Genomic DNA, 17,378 nt, shown 5'->3' with positions numbered 1-17,378 from the left:
TGTCCCGCTGTGTCCCAATGTGTCCCAATGTGTGTCCCGTTGTGTCCCGCTGTGTCCCGCTGTGTCCCACTCTGTGTCCCGTTGTGTCCCCAGCTGTGTACACCGCTATGTCCCGCTGTATCGCCACTGTGTCCCGCTGTGTCCCACTCTGTGTCCCGTTGTGTCCCGCTGTGTCCCATGCTTTGTCCCGCTGTGTCCTGCTATGTACCGCTATGTCCCCCGCTGTGTCTCGCTGTGCTCCCCGCTATGTCCCCGCTGTGTCTCTCGCTGTGTCCCACTGTTTCCCCGCTGTGTCCCGCTGTGTCCCGCTGTGACCCCGCTGTGTCCCCCGCTGTGTCCCGCTGGGTGCCGCTGTGTCCCCTGCTTTGTCCGGCTGTGTCCCCGCATTGTCACTGCTGTGTCCCCCTGTGTCCCGCTGTGTCCCGTGGTGTCCAGCTTTGTCCCCCGCTGTGTCCCCCGCTGAATCCCTTCTGTGTCCTCGCTGTGTCCCGCTGTGTCTTTGCTGTGTCCGCGGCTGTCCCCCGCTTTGTCTCCAGCTGTGTTCTGCTGTGTCCCGCTGTGTCCCCGTCTGTGCTCATTGTGTCCCGCTGTGTACCCCGCTGTTTACCGCTGTGTTTCCGCTGTGTCGCGCTGTGTCCCCCCCTCTGCCTCCCGCTGTGTCCCGCTCTCTCCCCCGCTGTGTCCCTCAGTGTCCGTTGTGTCACCCACTCTTTCCCCCGCTATGTCCCCCTGTGTCCCGCGCTGTGTCCCACTGTGTCCAGATGTGTTCCCCGCTGTGTCCCGCTGTGTCGCCGCTATCCCTCGCTGTGTCCCCCCTGTGTAATGCTGTGTCCCGATGTCTCGCCACTGTGTCCCACCTGTGTCCCGCTGTGTCCTGCTGTGTCCCCCGCTGTGTCCCCGGCTGTGTCTCTGTTGTGTCCCTGCTGTGTCCCGCTGTGTCCCCCGCTGTGTCCCCGCTGTGTCCCTCCCTGTGTCCCACTGTGTCCCCTGCTGAGTCCCCTCGGTGTCGCACTGTGTCCTCGCTGTGTTCTGCTGTGTTCGCCACTGTGTAGCGCTCTGTCCCCCGCTGTCTCCCGCTGTGTCCCGCTGTGTCCTCGCTGTGTCCCCCGCTGTGTCCCCCGCTGTGTCCCCCGTTGTGTCCCCGCTGTGTCTCCCCTGTGTCCCGCTGTGTCCCCGATGTGTCACACCGTGTCCCGCTGTGTCCCCGCTGTGTCCCACTGTGTCCCCGCTGTGCCTTGATGTAGCCCCGCTGTGTACCCGCTGTGTCCCCTTCTATGTCCCCCGCTGTGCCCCGCTGTGTTCCCCACTGATTCCCCTGCTGTGTCCCCCGCTGTGTCCCCGCTGTGTCTCGCTGTGTCCCTGCTGTGTCCCGGTGTGTCCCGCTGTTTCCCGTGGTGTCCCGGTTTGTCCCCCATTGTGTCCCCCGCTGAGTCCCTGCTGTGTCCCCGACGTGTACCGCTGTGTCCCCCGCTGTGTCCCGCTGTATACCGGTCTGTGTCCCCGCTGTGTCCCCGCTGTGTCCCCCTGTGTCTCGCTGTGTCCCCGTTGTGTCCCGCTGTGTCCCTTATGTGTCCCGCTGTGTTGCCCGCTGTGTCCCCGCTGTGTCCCCTCTGTGTCCCGCTGTGTCCCGCTGTGTCCCAAGCTGTGCCCCGCTGTGTCCAGCTGTGTCCCACTGTGTCACCTGCTGTGTCCACGCTGTGTGCCCACTGTGTCCTGCTCTTCCCGCTGTGTCCTGCTGTGTCCCGCTGTGTCCCGGCTGTGTCCCGGCTGTGTCCCACTGTGTCCCTGCTTTGTCCCCCGCTGTGTCCCCGCTGTGTCACGCTGTGGCCCGCTGTGGCCCGCTGTGTCCCCCGTTGTGTCCCGCTGTGTCTCCCACTGTGTCCCGCTGTGTCCCCCGCTGTGTCCGCCGCTTTGTGCCCCGCTGTGTCCCCGCTGTGTCCCGTTGTGTCCCAGCTGTATCCTGCTGTGTCCCCGCTGTGGCCCCCCTGTGTCCTTCTGTGTCCCGCTGTGTCCCGCTGTGTACTCCGCTGTGTCCCGCTGTGTCCCCAGCTGTATCCCGCTGTGTCTCTCTGTGTAACGATGTGTCCAATGCGGTGTCCCCGCTGTGTCCCCGCTGTGTCCCTCTGTGTCTTGCTTTGTCCCGCTGTGTCCAGCTGTGTCCTTGCTGTGTCCCCGATCTGTCCTGCTGTGTATCTTGCTGTGTCCAACTGTGTCCCCGCTGTGCCCCGCTGTGTTCCCCACTGATTCCCCTGCTGTGTCCCCCGCTGTGTCCCCGCTGTGTCTCGCTGTGTCCCTGCTGTGTCCCGGTGTGTCCCGCTGTTTCCCGTGGTGTCCCGGTTTGTCCCCCATTGTGTCCCCCGCTGAGTCCCTGCTGTGTCCCCGACGTGTACCGCTGTGTCCCCCGCTGTGTCCCGCTGTATACCGGTCTGTGTCCCCGCTGTGTCCCCGCTGTGTCCCCCTGTGTCTCGCTGTGTCCCCGTTGTGTCCCGCTGTGTCCCTTATGTGTCCCGCTGTGTTGCCCGCTGTGTCCCCGCTGTGTCCCCTCTGTGTCCCGCTGTGTCCCGCTGTGTCCCAAGCTGTGCCCCGCTGTGTCCAGCTGTGTCCCACTGTGTCACCTGCTGTGTCCACGCTGTGTGCCCACTGTGTCCTGCTCTTCCCGCTGTGTCCTGCTGTGTCCCGCTGTGTCCCGGCTGTGTCCCGGCTGTGTCCCACTGTGTCCCTGCTTTGTCCCCCGCTGTGTCCCCGCTGTGTCACGCTGTGGCCCGCTGTGGCCCGCTGTGTCCCCCGTTGTGTCCCGCTGTGTCTCCCACTGTGTCCCGCTGTGTCCCCCGCTGTGTCCGCCGCTTTGTGCCCCGCTGTGTCCCCGCTGTGTCCCGTTGTGTCCCAGCTGTATCCTGCTGTGTCCCCGCTGTGGCCCCCCTGTGTCCTTCTGTGTCCCGCTGTGTCCCGCTGTGTACTCCGCTGTGTCCCGCTGTGTCCCCAGCTGTATCCCGCTGTGTCTCTCTGTGTAACGATGTGTCCAATGCGGTGTCCCCGCTGTGTCCCCGCTGTGTCCCTCTGTGTCTTGCTTTGTCCCGCTGTGTCCAGCTGTGTCCTTGCTGTGTCCCCGATCTGTCCTGCTGTGTATCTTGCTGTGTCCAACTGTGTCCCCGCTGTGTCACGCTGTGTTCCCCACTGATTCCCCCGCTGTGCCCCCCCTTTTTCCCTGCTGTGACTCGCTGTGTCCCCGCTGTGTCCCCGCTGTGTCCCAGTGTGTCCCGCTGTTTCCCGTGGTGTCCCGGTTTGTCTCCCATTGTGTCCCCCGCTGAGTCCGCGCTGTGTCCCCGACGTGTTCTGCTGTGTCCCCCGCTGTGTCGCGCTGTGCACCGGTCTGTGTCCCTGCTGTGTCCCGGTGTGTCCCGCTGTTTCCCTTGGTGTCCCGGTTTGTCCCCCACTGTGTCCCCCGCTGAGTCCCCGTTGTGTCCCCGCTGTGTCCCGCTGTGTCCTCGCTGTGTCCCCCGTTGTGTCTCCCTGTGTTCCCACTGTGTCCCCTGCTGTGTCCCCGCTGTGTCCCGCTTTGTCCCGCTGTATCCCCCGTTGTGTCCCGCTGTGTCCCAGGCTGTGTCCCCCGCTGTGTCCTGCTGTGTCCCTGCTATGTCCCGCTATCTCTTGTTCTGTCCCCCTCTCTGTCCCTGCTGTGTCCTGTTGTGTCGTCGCTCTGTACCCACTGTGTCCCGCTGTGTCCTCACTCTGTCCCCCGCTGTCCCCCGCTGTGTCCCGCTGTGTTCTCGCTGTGTCCACGCTGTGGCCCGTTGTGAATCCGCCTGTGTCCAGCTGTGTCCCCGCTGTGTACCTGCTGTGTCCCCGCTGTGTCCCGCTGTGTCCCCCGCGGTGTCCCCGCTGTGTCCCCCATGTGTCCCGCTGGGACCCGCTGTGTCCTCGCTGTGTCCCCCGCTGTGTCTTGCTTTGTCCCCCGCAGTGTCCTGCTGTGTCTCCAGCTGTGTCCTGCTGTGTCTCGCTGTGTCCCAATGTTTCCCCTGCTCTGTCCCACTCTTTCATGCTGTGTCCCGCTCTGTCCTCGCTGTTTCCGCTGCTGTGACCCGGTGTGTCTCGCTGTGTCCCGCTGTGTCCCGCTCTTTCCCCGCTGTGTCCTGCTGTGTCCCCCGCTGTGTCCCCGCTTTGTCCTGCTGTGTCCCGCTGTGTACCGCTTTGTCCCACTGTGTCCCACGCTGTGTCGCCCGCTGTGTTCCACGCTGTGTCCCCCGCTGTGTCCAGATGTGTCCCCCGCTGTGTCCCGCTTGTCCCGCTGTGTCCTCGCTGTGTTCCGGATGTGTCCCGCTATGTCCCCGCTGTGTCCCCCGCTGTGTCCCCGCTGTGTCCCGCTGTGTCCCGCTGTGTCCCCGGTTGTGTCCCGCTGTGTCTCCCGCTGTGTCCCCCGCTGTGTCACCCGCTGTGTCCCCGCTCTGTCACCGCTGTGTCCGGTTTCGCCCCGCTGTGTCCCCTGTGTTCAACTTTGTGTCTCCGCTGGGTCCCGCGGTGTCCTCGCTGTCCCTCACTGTATCCCTGCTGTATCCGCCTGTGTCAAGCTGTGTCCTGCTGTGTACCCGCTGTCCCTAGCTGTGTCCCACTGTGTCCCCGCTGTACCCCTGAGTGTCCCCACTGTGTCCCCCTGTGTCCCCGCTGTGTCCTGCTGTGTCCCACTGTGTCCTATGCTGTGCCCGCTGTGTCCCCCGCTGTGTCCCGCTGTGTCCCCGCTGTGTCCCCCGCTGTGTCCCGCTGTGTCCCCGCTGTCCCCCGCTGTGTCCCGCTGTGTACTGCTGTGACCCGCTGTGTCCCTGCTGTCTCTCGCTGTGTCCTGCTGTGTTCCCGCTGTCCCCTGGATTGTACCCGCTGTTTCCCCGATGTGTACAGCTGTGTATCCTGCTCTGTCCAACTGTGTCCCCTCTGTGTCCCGCTGTGTTCCCCACTGAATCCCCTGCTGTGTCCCCGATGTGTCCCGCTGTGTCCCGTTGTGTCCCCGCTGTCCCCCACTGTGTCCCGCTATGTATTCGCTGTGTCCGCGGCTGTCCCCCGCTTTGTCCCCAGCTGTGTCCCGCTGTGTCCCGCTGTGTCCTCGCTGTCCCCCGCTGTGTCCCCCGCTATGTCCCGCTGTGTCCCCGTCTGTGCTCGTTGTTTCCCCTTGTGTACCCCGCTGTGTCCCGCTGTGTCCCCGCTGTGTCCCGCTCTGTCCCCCGCTCTGTCCCCCTCTCTCCCCCGCTGTGTCCCTCTGTGTTCCGCTGTGTCACCCACTCTGTCCCCCGCTATGTCCCACTGTGTCCCCCGCTGTGTCCCACTGTGTCCCGCTGTGTTCCCCGCTGTGTCCCGCTGTGTCCCCGCTGTCTCCCGCTGTGTCCCCGCTGTGTAATGCTGTGTCTCGCTGTGTCGCCGCTGTATCCCATCTGTGTCCCACTGTGTCCTCGCTGTTTCCCCCGCTGTGTCACGCTGTGTACCCCGCTGTGTCCTCTCGGTGTCCCACTGTGTCCTTGCTGTTTTCCGCTGTGTCTCGCTGTGTCCTCGCTTTGTTCGACGCTGTGTAGCGCTGTGTACCCCGCTGTGTCCCGCTATGTCCCGCTGTGTCCTCACTGTGTCCCCACTGTGTCCCCCGTTGTGTCCCCGCTGTGTCTCCGCTGTGTCCCACTGTGTTCCGCTGTTTCCAGCTGTATCCTCGCTGTGTCCCTCGCTGTGTACCCACTGTGTCCCGCTGTGTCCCGCTGTGTCCCACTCTGTGTCCCGTTTTGTCCCGCTGTGTCCCGCTGTGTCCCACTCTGTGTCCCGTTGTGTCCCCAGGTGTGTACACCGCTATGTCCCGCTGTATCGCCGCTGTGTCCCGCTGTGTCCCGCTGTGTCCCACTGTGTCCCACGCTTTGTCCCGCTGTGTCCTGCTATGTCCCGCTGTGTCCCGCGCTGTGTCCCGCGGTGACCCCGCTGTGTACCGCTGTGTCCCAGCTGTGTCCCCACTAAGTCCCCCGCTGTGTCTCGCTGTGCTCCCCGCTGTGTCCCCGCTGTGTCTCTCGCTGTGTCCCACTGTTTCCCCGATGTGTACCGCTGTGTCCCGCTGTGACCCCGCTGTGTCCCCCGCTCTGTCCCGCTGGGTCCCGCTGTGTCCCCTGCTTTGTCCCGCTGTGTCCCCGCATTGTCACTGCTGTGTCCCCCTGTGTCCCGCTGTGTCGCCTGGTGTCCAGATTTGTCCCCCGTTGTGTCCCCCGCTGAGTCCCCTCTGTATCCTCGCTGTGTCCCGCTGTGTTTTCGCTGTGTCCGCGGCTGTCCCCCGCTTTGTCCCCAGCTGTGTCCAACTGTGTCCCGCTGTGTCCTCGCTCTGTCCCCTGCTGGGTCCCCTGCTGGGTCCCGCTCTGTCCCCGTCTGTGCTCATTGTGTCCCGCTGTGTACCCCGCTGTGTCCCGCTGTGTCCCCGCTGTGTCCCGCTGTGTCCCCCGCTCTGTCCCCCGCTGTGTCCCGCTCTCTCCCCCGACATGTTGCTCTGTGTCCCGCTGTGTCACCCACTCTGTCCCCCGCTATGTCCCGCTGTGTCCCCCGCTGTGTCCCGCTGTGTCCAGCTGTGTTCCCCGCTGTGTCCCGCTGTGTCCCTGCTGTCCCCCGCTGTGTCCTCGCTGTGTAATGCTGTGTCCCGCTGTATCGCCGCTGTGTTGCACCTGTGTCCCGCTGTGTCCTGCTTTGTCTCCCGCTGTGTCTCCTATGTGTCTCTGCTGTGTTCCGCTGTGTCTCCGCTGTGTCCCGCTGTGTCCGCCCTGTGTCCCCCTCTGTGTTCCGTTGTGTTCCGCTGTGTCCCGTGGTGTCCTGCTTTGTCCCCCGCTATGTGCCCCACTGAGGCCCCGCTCTGTCCCTGCTGTGTCCCGCCTGGTCCTCCCTGCGTCCCCCGCTGTGTCCTGCTCTGTCCCCAACTGTGTCTCCCGCTTTGTCCCCACTGTGTCCGACTGTGTCCCCCTGTGTCCCACACTTTGTCCCACTGTGTCCTGCTATGTCCCGCTGTGTGCCCCACTGTGTCCCGCTGTGACCCCGCTGTGACACGCTCTGTCCCAGCTGTGTCCCCGCTATATCCCCCGCTGTGTCCCACTGGGCTCCCCGCTGTGGCCCCGCTGTGTCCCTTGCTGTGTCCCGCTGTGTCCCCGATGTGTCACACAGTGTCCCGCTGTGTCCCCGCTCTTTCACGCTGTATACCCTGCTGTGTCCAGCTGAGTCCCCTCTCTGTCCCGCTGTGTCCCCCTCTGTGTCCCCCGCTGTGTTCCGTTGTGTTCATCGATGAGTCCTGCTGTGTCCCGCTGTGTCCCCCACTGTGTCCCCGCCGTGTACCCACTGTGTTCCGCTGTGTTCCGCTGTGTCCCGTGGTGTCCTGCTTTGTCCCCCGCTATGTCCCCCGCTGAGTCCCCGCTGTGTCCCCGCTGTGTCCCGCTGTGTCCTCACTGGGTCCCCCGCTGTGTCCCACTTTGTCCCCTGCTGTGTCTCCCGCTTTGTTCCCACTGTGTCCCGCTGTGTCCTGCTGTGTCCCGCTGTGTCCCACTCTGTGTCCCATTGTGTCCCCAGCTGTGTACACCACTGTGTCCCGCTCTGTCCCCGCTGTGTCCTGTTGTGTCCAACGCTTTGTCCCGCTGTGTCGTGCTATGTCCCGCTGTGTCCCCCGCTGTGTCCCGCTGTGACCTGGCTGTGTTCCGCTGTGTCCCAGCTGTGTCCCCGCTATGTCCCCCGCTGTGTCCCGCTGTGCTCCCCACTGTGTCCCCGCTGTGTCTCTCGCTGAGTCCCACAGTGTCCCCGCTGTGTCCCGCTGTGTCCTCGCTGTGTCCCCGCTGTGTCCCTCTCTGTCCCGCTGTGTCCCCGCTGTGTCCCCGCTGTGTCCCGATGTAGCCCCGCTGTGTCCCCGCTGTGTCCCCTTCTGTGTTCCCAGCTGTGTCCCTGCTGTGTCCAACGCTGTGTCTCTGGCTGTGTCCCGCTGTGTCCCCGCTGTGTTCCGCTGTGACCCGCTGTGTCCCCGCTGTGTCCCGCTGTGTCCCCGCTGTGTCCCACTGTGTACCTGCTGTGTCCCCGCTGTGTCCCCAACTGTGTCCCCCCTGTGTCCCGCTGTATCCCACTGTGTCCTCGCTGTGTCCCCCGCTGTGTTCCGCTGTGTCCCCACTGTGTCCCCTGCTATGTCCTCGCTGTGTCCCACTGTTTCCCCCGCTGTGTCCCGCTGTGTCCATCTCTGTCCTCGCTGTGTCCCCGCTGTGTCCTGCTGTGTCCCGATGTGTCCTGCGGTGTCCTGCTGTCTCCTTACTTTGTCCCCTCTGTGTCCCTCCGTGTATCCTGCTGTGTCAAGCTGTGTCCCCCGATGTGTCCCATTGTGTCCGGATTGTCCACATTCTGTCCCCCGCTGTGTCTCGCTGTGTCCCCCGTTGAGTCCCGATGTGTCCCACGTGTCCCGCTGTGTCCCGCTGTGTCCTCACTGTGTCCCCCGCAGTGTCCCGCTGTGTCCCGCTGTATCCCTGCTGTGTCCCCACTGTGTCCCGCTGTGTCCCCGCTGTGTCGCCGCTGTGTCCCGCTGTGTCACCCGCAGTGTCCCCCGCTGTGGCCCGCTGTGGCCCGCTGTGTCCTGCTCCGTCCTCACTGTGTCCCCCGCTTTCTCCGCGCTGAGTCCCGATGTGTCCCGCTGTGTCCCACTGTGTCCCGCTGTGTCTGCTGTGTCCCCTTTGTCCCTGTTGTGTCCTGCTGTGTCCTGATGTATCCTGCTGTGTCCCGCTGTTTCCTCGCTGTGTCCTAGCTGTGTCCCGCCGTGTATCCCGCTGTGGCAAGCTGTGTCCCCCTATGTGTCCCGCTGTGTCACCCTGTGTTCCCCGCTGTGTCCCGCTGTGTCCAACGCTGTGTCCCGATGAGTCCCGGCTGTGTCCTGCTGTGTCCCAACTGTATCCCCGCTGTGTCCCCCGCTGTGTCCCGATGTGTCCCCCTGTGTCCTGCTGTGTCCCCGCTGTGTCCCCGCTGTGTCCCGCGGTGTCCTCGCTCTGTCCCGTTGTGTCCTGATGTGTCCCATTGTGTCCCGATGTGTCCTCGCTGTGTCCCCACTGTGTCCCGCTGTGTATCTCGCTGTGTGAAGCTGTGTCCCCCAATGTGTTCCACTGTGTCGTGCTGTGTCCCCCGCTGTGTCCCGCTGTGTCCCCGCTGTGCCCCGCTGTGTCCGGCTGTGTCCCGGTGTGTCTCACTGTGTCCCGCGCTGAGTACCGCTGTGTCCCCCGCTGGATCCCGCTGTGTCCTCCGCTGTGTCCCTTTGTGTCCCATGCTGTGTCCCGCTGTGTCCCCTCTGTGTCCCCCGCTGTGTCCCGCTGGGTCCCTGCTGTGTCCCGCTGTGTCCCCCGCTGTGTCCCGCTGAGTCCCCCGCTGTGTCATGCTGTGTCTCGCTGTGTCCCCGATGTGTCCCCGCTGTCCCCCCTGTGTCCCCGCTGTGTCCCCCACTGTGTCCCGCTGTGTCCCCTGCTGTGTCCCGTTGTGTCCCCAGCGGTGTCCCTGCTGTGTCCCGCTGTGTTCCGCTGTGTCCCGCTGTGTCCTGCTGTGTCCTCGCTCTGTCCCCCGCTGTGTCCCCATTGTGTCCCCGCTGTATCCCGCTGTGTACCTCTGTGTTCTCTCTGTGTCCCCGGCTGTGTCCCTGTTGTGACCCCGCAGTATCCCGCTGTGTCCTCCCTCTGTCCCCCGCTGTGTCCCGCTATGTCCCTAGCAGTGTCCCCAGCTGTGCCTGCTGTTTCCCATGCTGTGTCCCTCTGTGTCTCGCTGTATCCCCCACTGTGTCCCGCTGATTCCCCGCTGTATCCATCGCTGTGTCCCCGCTGTGTCCCACTGTGTCCCGCTGTGTCCCGCTTTGTCCTCGCTGTGTCCCCCTCAGTGTCCGGCTATGTCCCGCTGTGTCCCCGCTGTGTCCCCGCTGTGTCCCGCGCTTTGTCCCCGCTGTGTCCCAGCTGTGTCCCCGATGTGTCCCGCTGTGTCACCCGCTTTGTCACCCGCTGTGTCCTCCGCTGTGTCCCGCTGTGTCCCGCTTTGTCCCCTGTGTCCCGCTGTGTCCCGCTGTGTCCCCCACTGTGTCCCGCTGTGTCCCGCTGTTTCCCCGCTGTGTCCCCGCTGTGTCCCCGCTGTGTCCCGTTATGTGCCGCTGTGTCTCACTGTGTCCCCCCCTGTGTACCAATGTATCCCCTCTGTGTCCTGCTATGTCCCCTGCTGTGTCCGGATGTGTCCCCGCTGTGTCCCGCTGTGTCCCGCTCTTTCCCCGCTGTGTCCCCCGCTGTGTCCCCGCTGTGTCCCCCTGTGTCCCACTTTTTCCCGCTCTGTCCTCGCTGTGTTCCCTCAGTGTCCCGCTGTGTCCCGCTGTGTCCCTGCTGTGTCCCGCTGTGTCACACTGTGTCCCCGTTGTGTCCCCCCTGTGTCACTCGCTGTGTCCCGCTGTGTCACACTGTGTCCCCGCTGTGTCCCAGCTGTGTACCTCACTGTGTCCCGCTGTGTCCTGCTGTGTCCCCTGTGTCCCCGCTGTGTTCCGCTGTGTCCCGCTTTGTCCCACTCGGTGTCCCGATGTGTCCCTCTGTGTCCTCGCTGTATCCCCCATTGTGTCCCGCTGTGTCCCCAGCTGTGTACCATGCTGTGTCCCGCTGTGTCCCGCTATGTCCCGCTGTGTGCTCCGGTGTGTCCCGCTGTGTCCCTGCTCTGTCCCGTTGTGTCCCGCTGTGTTCCCCGCTGTGTACCCGCTGTGTCTCTCGCTGTGTCCCGCTGTGTCACCGCTGTGTACTTCGCTGTGTCCCCCACTGTATTCCCCTGTGTCCCGTGGTGTCTTGCTTTGTCCCCCGCAATGTCCCCGGCTGAGTCCCCGCTGTGTCCCTGCTGTGTCCCGATGTTTCCTCCCTGTGTCCCCCGATGTGTCCCCTGCTCTGTCCCTCAGTGTCCCCCGCTGTGTCCCACTGTGTCCCGCTGTTTCCCTGCTGTGTCGTCCGCTGTGTCCCACTGTGTCCTCGCTGTGTCCCTGCTGTGTCCCCCCCTGTGTCCCGCTGTTTCCTCGCTGTTTCCCCCGTTCTGTCCCGCTGTGTGCCCCCTGTGTCCCCGAGGTGTCCCACTGTACCCTCGCTGTGTCCGGCTGTGTCCCACTGTATTCTCGCTGTGTCCCCCGCTGTGTCCCGCTGTGTCCTTGCTGTGTTCCCCGCTGTGTCTACCTGTCCTCGCTGTGTCCCGCTGTGTTCCCCGCTGTGTTCCGCTGTGTTTCCCGCTTAGTCCCGCTGTGTCCCGCTGTGTCCTCCGCTGTGTCTCCGTTGTGTTACGCTCTGTCCCGCTGTGTACTCGCTGTGTCCCCCGCTGTGTCCCGCTGTGTCCCCCGCTGTGTCCCCGCTCTGTCCTGCTGTGTATCCCGCTGTGTCCAGCTGTCTCCCCGCTGTGTCCCGCTGTGTCCTCGCTGTGTCCCGCTGTGTCTCCGTTGTGTTACGCTGTGTCCCGCTGTTTATTCGCTGTGTCCCCCGCTGTGTCCCGCTGTGTCCCCCGCTGTGTCCCCGCTCTGTCCTGCTGTTTATCCCGCTGTGTCCAGCTGTGTCCCTGCTGTGTCCCCGCTGTGTCCCCCTGTGTCCCGCTGTGTCCCCCGCTGTGTCCCCGCTATGTCCACTATGTGTCCCGCTGTGTCCCAGTGTGTACTCGCTGTGTCCCCCGCTCTGTCCTGCTGTGTCCCCCGCTCTGTACCTCTGTGTCCTGCTGTGTCCCACTGTGTCCGGCTCTGTCCCGCTGTGTTCCGCTTTGTCCCCCGCTGTGTCCCCCTCTGAGTCCCCCTGTGTCCCGCTGTGTCCCGCTGTGTCCTCGCTGTGTCCCCAGCAGTGTCCCGCTGTGTACCCCGCTGTGTCCGGCTGTGTCCCTTCTTTGTCCCGCTGTGTTCTGTTGTGTCCCCAGCTCTGTCTCCGCTTTGTCCTTCTGTGTCCCCGCTCTGTCCCCACTATGTCCCCATTGTGTACCCGCTGTGTCCCACTGTGTCCCGCTGTGTCCCCCGCTCTGTCCCCGCTGTGTCCCCACTGTGTCCCGCTGTGTCTCGCTGTGTCTCGCTGTGCCCCTGATGTGTCCCCGCTGTGTCCCGCTGTGTATCCCACTGTGTCCAGCTGTGTCCCTGCTGTGTCCCCGCTGTGTCACCACTGTGTCCACTCTGTGTCCCGCTGTGTTCCCGCTGTTTCCCCGATGTGTTCCTCTGTATTCCCCGCTGTGTTCCCCGCTGTGGCCCCCGCTGTGTCCCCGTTGTGTCCCGCTGTGTATCCCGCAGTGTCCACCCTGTGTTCCGCTGTGTCCCCCGCTGTGTCTCCACTCTGTCCCCGATGTGTCCCGATGTGTCCCGTTGTGTCCCTGCTCTCCCCCGCTGTGTCCCCGCTGTGTCCCGCGGTGTCTCCGTTGTGTCCCGCAGTGTCCCACTGTGTACTTGCTGTGTCCCCCGCTGTGTCCCGCTGTGTGCCCCGCTGTGTCCCCCGCTGTGTCCTGCTGATTTCCCCGGTCTGTCCTGCTGTGTCCCGCTGTGTCCCTGCTGTGTCGCCGCTGTGTCCCCCCCTGTGTCCCGCTGTGTCCCCAGCTGTGTCCACGCTGTGTCCCGCTGTGTCCCCGATGTGTCCCTCTGTGTCCCGCTGTGTCCCGCTGTGTACTCGCTGTGTTCCAAGCTGTGTCCCGCTGTGTCCGTGCTGTGTCGCCGCTGTGTCCCCCCTGTGTCCCGCTGTGTCCCCAGCTGTGTCCACGCTGTGTTCTCGATGTATCCCGCTGTCTCCGGTTGTGTCCCCGCTGTCCCCCGCTGTGTCCCCGCTATGTCCCGCTGTGTCCCCGATGTGTCCCGCTGTGTACTCGCTGTTTCCCCCACTGTGTCCGGCTGTGTCCCCCGCTGTGTACTGCTGTGTCCCCCGTTCTGTCCTGCTGTTTCCCGCTGTGTCCCGCTGTGTCCTCGCTGTGTCAACGCTCTGTCCCCGCTGTGTCGTCGCTGTGTCCCGCTGTGTTCCACGCTGTGTCCCGCTGTGTCCCTGCTATGTCCCTGCTGTGTCCGGCTGTGTATCCCACTGTGTCCAGCTGTGTCCCTGCTGTGTTCCCGCTGTGTCCCCCCTGTGTCCGGCTGTGTCCCCTGCTGTGTCTCTGCTGTGTCCCGCTGTTTCCCCACAGTGTCCCTGCTGTATCCCGCTGTGTCCCGCTCTGTCCCCCACTGTGTACCTTTGTGTCTCCCGCTGTGTCCCGCTCTGTCCCCCTATGTCCTCTTCTGTGTCCCCGCTGTGTCCCCGCTGTGACATTGTGTTTCCTGCTGTGTCCCCCGCGGTGTCCCCGCTGTGTCCCACTGTGTCCCCGCTGTGTCCCCGCTGTGTCCCGCAATGTCCCCGCTATATCCCCCGCTGTTTCGGGCTGTGTCCCCTACTGTGTCCCCACTGTGTCCCCCCTGTTTCACGCTGTGTCCCGCTGCGTCCTGCTGTGTCCTCATTGTGTCCCCGCTGTGTACCGATGTGTATCCCGCTGTGTAAAGCTGTGTCCCTGCTGTGTCCCGTTGTGTCCCCCGCTCTGTCCCCGCTGTGTCCTGCTGTGTCCCCGCTCTGTCCCAGCTGTGTCCCCACTGTGTCCCGCTGTGTCCTGCTGTGTCCTTGCTCTGTCCCCGCTGTGTCCCTGCTGTGTTCCCGATGTGTCCCTCTGTGTATCCCAATGTGTCCAGCTGTGTCCATGCTGTGTCCCCGCTGTGTCACCCCTGTGTCCCGCTTTGTCCCCCGCTGTGTCCCCCGCTGTGTCCCCGCTGTGTCCCGCTGTGTCCCCAATATGTCCCGCTGTGTCCCGCTGTGTACTCGCTGTGTCCCCCGCTGTGTCCCGTTGTGTCCCTGCTCTGTCCAAGCTTGTCCCGCTGTGTCCCCGATGTGTCCCACTCTGTCCCGCTGTGTACTCGATGCGTCCCCCGCTCTGTCCCGCTGTGTCCCCCGCTGTGTCCGGCTGTGTCCCCCGGTCTGTCCTGCTGTGTCCCTCTGTGTCCCCACTGTGTCCCCGCTCTGTCCCCGCTGTGTCCCCGCTGTGTCCCGCTGTGTTCCACGCTGTGTCCCGCTGTGTCCCTGCTGTGTCCCTGATGTGTCCCGCTGTGTATCCCACTTTGTCCAGCTGTGTCCCTGCTGTGTCCCCGCTGTGTCCCCGATGTGTCCCTCTGTGTCCCGATGTATACTCTCTGTGTCCCCCACTGTGTCCCGCTGTGTCCCCTGCTGTGTCCTGCTGTGTCCCCCGGTCTGTCTTGCTGTGTCCCGCTGTGTCCCGCTGTGTCCCGCTGTGTCCTCGCTGTGTCAACGCTCTGTCCCCGCTGTGTCGTCGCTGTGTCCCGCTGTGTTCCACGCTGTGTCCCTCTGTGTCCCTGCTATGTCCCCGCTTTGTCCCGCTGTGTATCCCACTGTGTCCAGCTGTGTCCCTGCTGTGTTCCCGCTGTGTCCCCCCTGTGTCCGGCTGTGTCCCCTGCTGTGTCCCTGCTGTGTCCCCGATGTGTTCCGCTGTTTTCCCCGCTGTGTGCCCCGCTGTGTCCCCAGCTGTGTCCCCGCTTTGTCCCGCTTTTTCCCCTCTGTGTCCCGCTGTGTACTCGCTGTGTCCCCCGCTGTGTCCCGCTGTGTCCCTGCCTTGTCCCCGCTGTGTCCCGCTGTGTATCCCTCTGTGTGCAGCTGTGTTCCTGCTGTGTTGCCACTGTGTCCCCCCTGTGTCCCGCTGTGTCCTCTGCTGTGTCCCCGCTCTCCCCCGCTGTGTCCCCGCTGTGTCCTGCTGTGTCCCCGATGTATGCCCGCTGTGTCCCCGCTGTTTCCCATTGTGTCCCCCGCTGTGTCCCCGCTGTGTCCCCCTCTGTATCACCCTGTGTCCCCCGCTGTGTCCATGCTGTGTCCCCGCAGTGTCCCCATTGTGTCCCGCTGTGTCCCGCTGTTTCCCATGGTGTCTCGCTTTGTCCCCTGCTGTGTTCCCCGCTGTTTCCCGCTTGTCCCGCTATGTCCCCCGTTGTGTCCCGCTTTGTCCCTACTGTGTCCCGTTGTGTCCCGCTGTGACCCCCGCTCTGTCCCCACTGTGTCCCGTTGTGTCCCCCGCTCTGTCCCCACTGTGTCCTGCTGTGTCCCCGCTTTGTCCCTGCTGTGTCTCCGATGTGTGCCCGCTGTTTCCCGTTGTGTCCCGCTTTGTCTACCGCTCTGTCCCCGCTGTGTCCTGCTCTGTCCCTGCTCTGTCCCCGCTGTGTCCCCGCTGTGTCCTGCTGTGTTCCACGCTGTGTCCCCCTGTGTCCCTGCTGTGTCCCCACTGTGACCCGCTGTGTATCCCGCTGTGTCCAGCTGTGTCCCCCGCTGTGTCCCCCCTGTGTCCCGCTGTGTACCTGCTGTATCCCGCTGTGTCCCCGCTGTGTCCCCACTGTGTCTTGCTGTGTCCCCCGCTGTGTCCCGCTGTGTCCCCCGCTGTGTCCTGCTCTGTCCTCCGCTGTGTCCTGCTTTGTCCCTGCTGTCCCCCGCTGTGTCCTGTGTACCCGCTGTCCCCTCGAGTGTCCCCGCTGTGTCCTCGCTGTGTCTCGCTGTGTCCCGCTGTGTCCCTGCTGTGTCCCCACTGTGACCCGCTGTGTAACCCGCTGTGTCCAGCTGTGTCCCACCCTGTGTACCTGCTGTGTCCCGCTGTGTCCCCGCCAAATCCCGCTGTGTCCTCGCTGTGTCCTGCGTTGTGTCCCGCTGTGTCCCCCCTGTGTTCCCCACCATATCCTGCTGTGTCTTCGCTGTGTCCCGCGTTGTGTCCCGCTGTGTCCCCCGCTTTGTCCCCCGCTGTGTCCCTGCTGTGTACCGCTGTGTCCCGCTGTGTTCCCCGTTGTGTCCTGCTGTGTCCCCTGCTGTGTCCCCCGTTGTGTCCCGCTGTATCACTACTGTGTCCCCGCTGTGTCCCGCTTTGTTCCACGGTGTCCCTGTGTCCTCGCTGTGTCCACGATGTGTCCCGTTGTGTGTCCAGCTGTGTCCAACTGTGTCCCCGCTGTGTCCCGCTGTGTTCCCCACTGATTCCCCCGCTGTGTCCCCCGCTGTGTCCCCTGCTGTGTCCCCCGTTGTGTCCCGCTGTATCACTACTGTGTCCCCGCTGTGTCCCGCTTTGTTCCACTGTGTCCCTGTGTCCTCGCTGTGTCCACGATGTGTCCCGTTGTGTGTCCAGTTGTGTCCAACTGTGTCCCCGCTGTGTCCCGCTGTGTTCCCCACTGATTCCCCCGCTGTGTCCCCCGCTGTGTCCCCGCTGTGTCCCCGCTGTGTCCCCGCTGTTTCCCCGCTGTGTCGAGCTGTGTCCCCCGCTGTGACCGTGCTGTGTCCCCGATGTGTCCCGCTGTGTCCTGTTGTGTCCCCGCTGTCACCCACTGTGTCCCCGCTGTGTCCCACTGTGTCCCCGCTGTGTCACTTCTGTGTCCCGGTGTTTCCCCGCTGTCCCCCGCTGTGTCCCCTCTGTGTCCCGCTGTGACCCGCTGTGTCCCTGCTGTCCCCCGCTGTGTCAAGCTGTGTCCCCGCTCTTCCCTGGAGTGTCCCCGCTGTGTCCCGCTGTGTATCACGCTGTGTGCAGCTGTGTCCCCGCTGTGTCCCCGCTGTGTCCCCGCTGTGTCTCGCTGTGTCCCGGGCTGTGTCCCCGCTGTGTCACTGCTGTGTCCCGCTGTGTCAAGCTGTGTCCCGCTGTGTCCTCGCTGTTTCCCCAGCTGTGTCCCGCTGTGTCCCCAGCTTTGTCCCCGCTGTTTCCCCACTGTGTCCCGGTGTGTCCCGCTGTTTCCCGTGGTGTCCCGGTTTGTCCCCCGCTGTGACCCCGCTGAGTCCCCGCTGTGTCCGCAGCGTGTCTCGCTGTGTCCCCCACTGTGTCCCTCTGTGTCCCCCGCTGTGTCCTGCTGTGTTTCACGCTGTGTCCTGATGTGTCCCGCTGTGTCCCCGCTGTGTTCCCACTGTGTCCTCACTCTGTCCCCTGCTGTGTCCCGCTGTGTCCCCCGCTGTGTCCACTGCTGTGTCCCGCTGTGTCCTCGCTGTGTCCCCGATCTGTCCCGCTGTGTATCCCGCTGTGTCCAACTGTGTCCCCGCTATGTCCCGCTGTGTTCCTCACTAATTCCTCCGCTGTGTCCCCGCTGTGTTACTGCTGTGTCTCCTCTGTGTCCCGCTGTGTTCTGTTGTGTCCGGGCTGTCACCCACTGTGTCCCCGCTGTGTCCCGCTGTATCCCCGCTGTGTCCCCTCTATGTCCCGCTGTTTCCCCGATGTTCCCCACTGTGTCCCCGATGTGTCCCGCTGTGTCTCGCTGTGACCCACTGTGTCCCTGCTGTCCCCTGCTGTGTCCCACTGTGTCCCCGCTGTCCCATGGAGTGTCCCCGCTCTGTCCCTGCTGTGTCTCGCTGTGTCCTGCTGTGTCTCGCTGTGTCCTCGCTGTG

The sequence above is a fragment of the Dipodomys merriami genome, unplaced genomic scaffold (genome assembly GCF_024711535.1).
Source record: "Dipodomys merriami isolate MVZ:Mamm:240054 unplaced genomic scaffold, mDipMer1.0.p SCAF_59, whole genome shotgun sequence".
Taxonomy (NCBI): Eukaryota; Metazoa; Chordata; class Mammalia; order Rodentia; family Heteromyidae; genus Dipodomys; species Dipodomys merriami.
The sequence above is the reverse complement of the archived record's forward strand: the minus strand, read 5'-3'. Positions refer to the sequence as shown.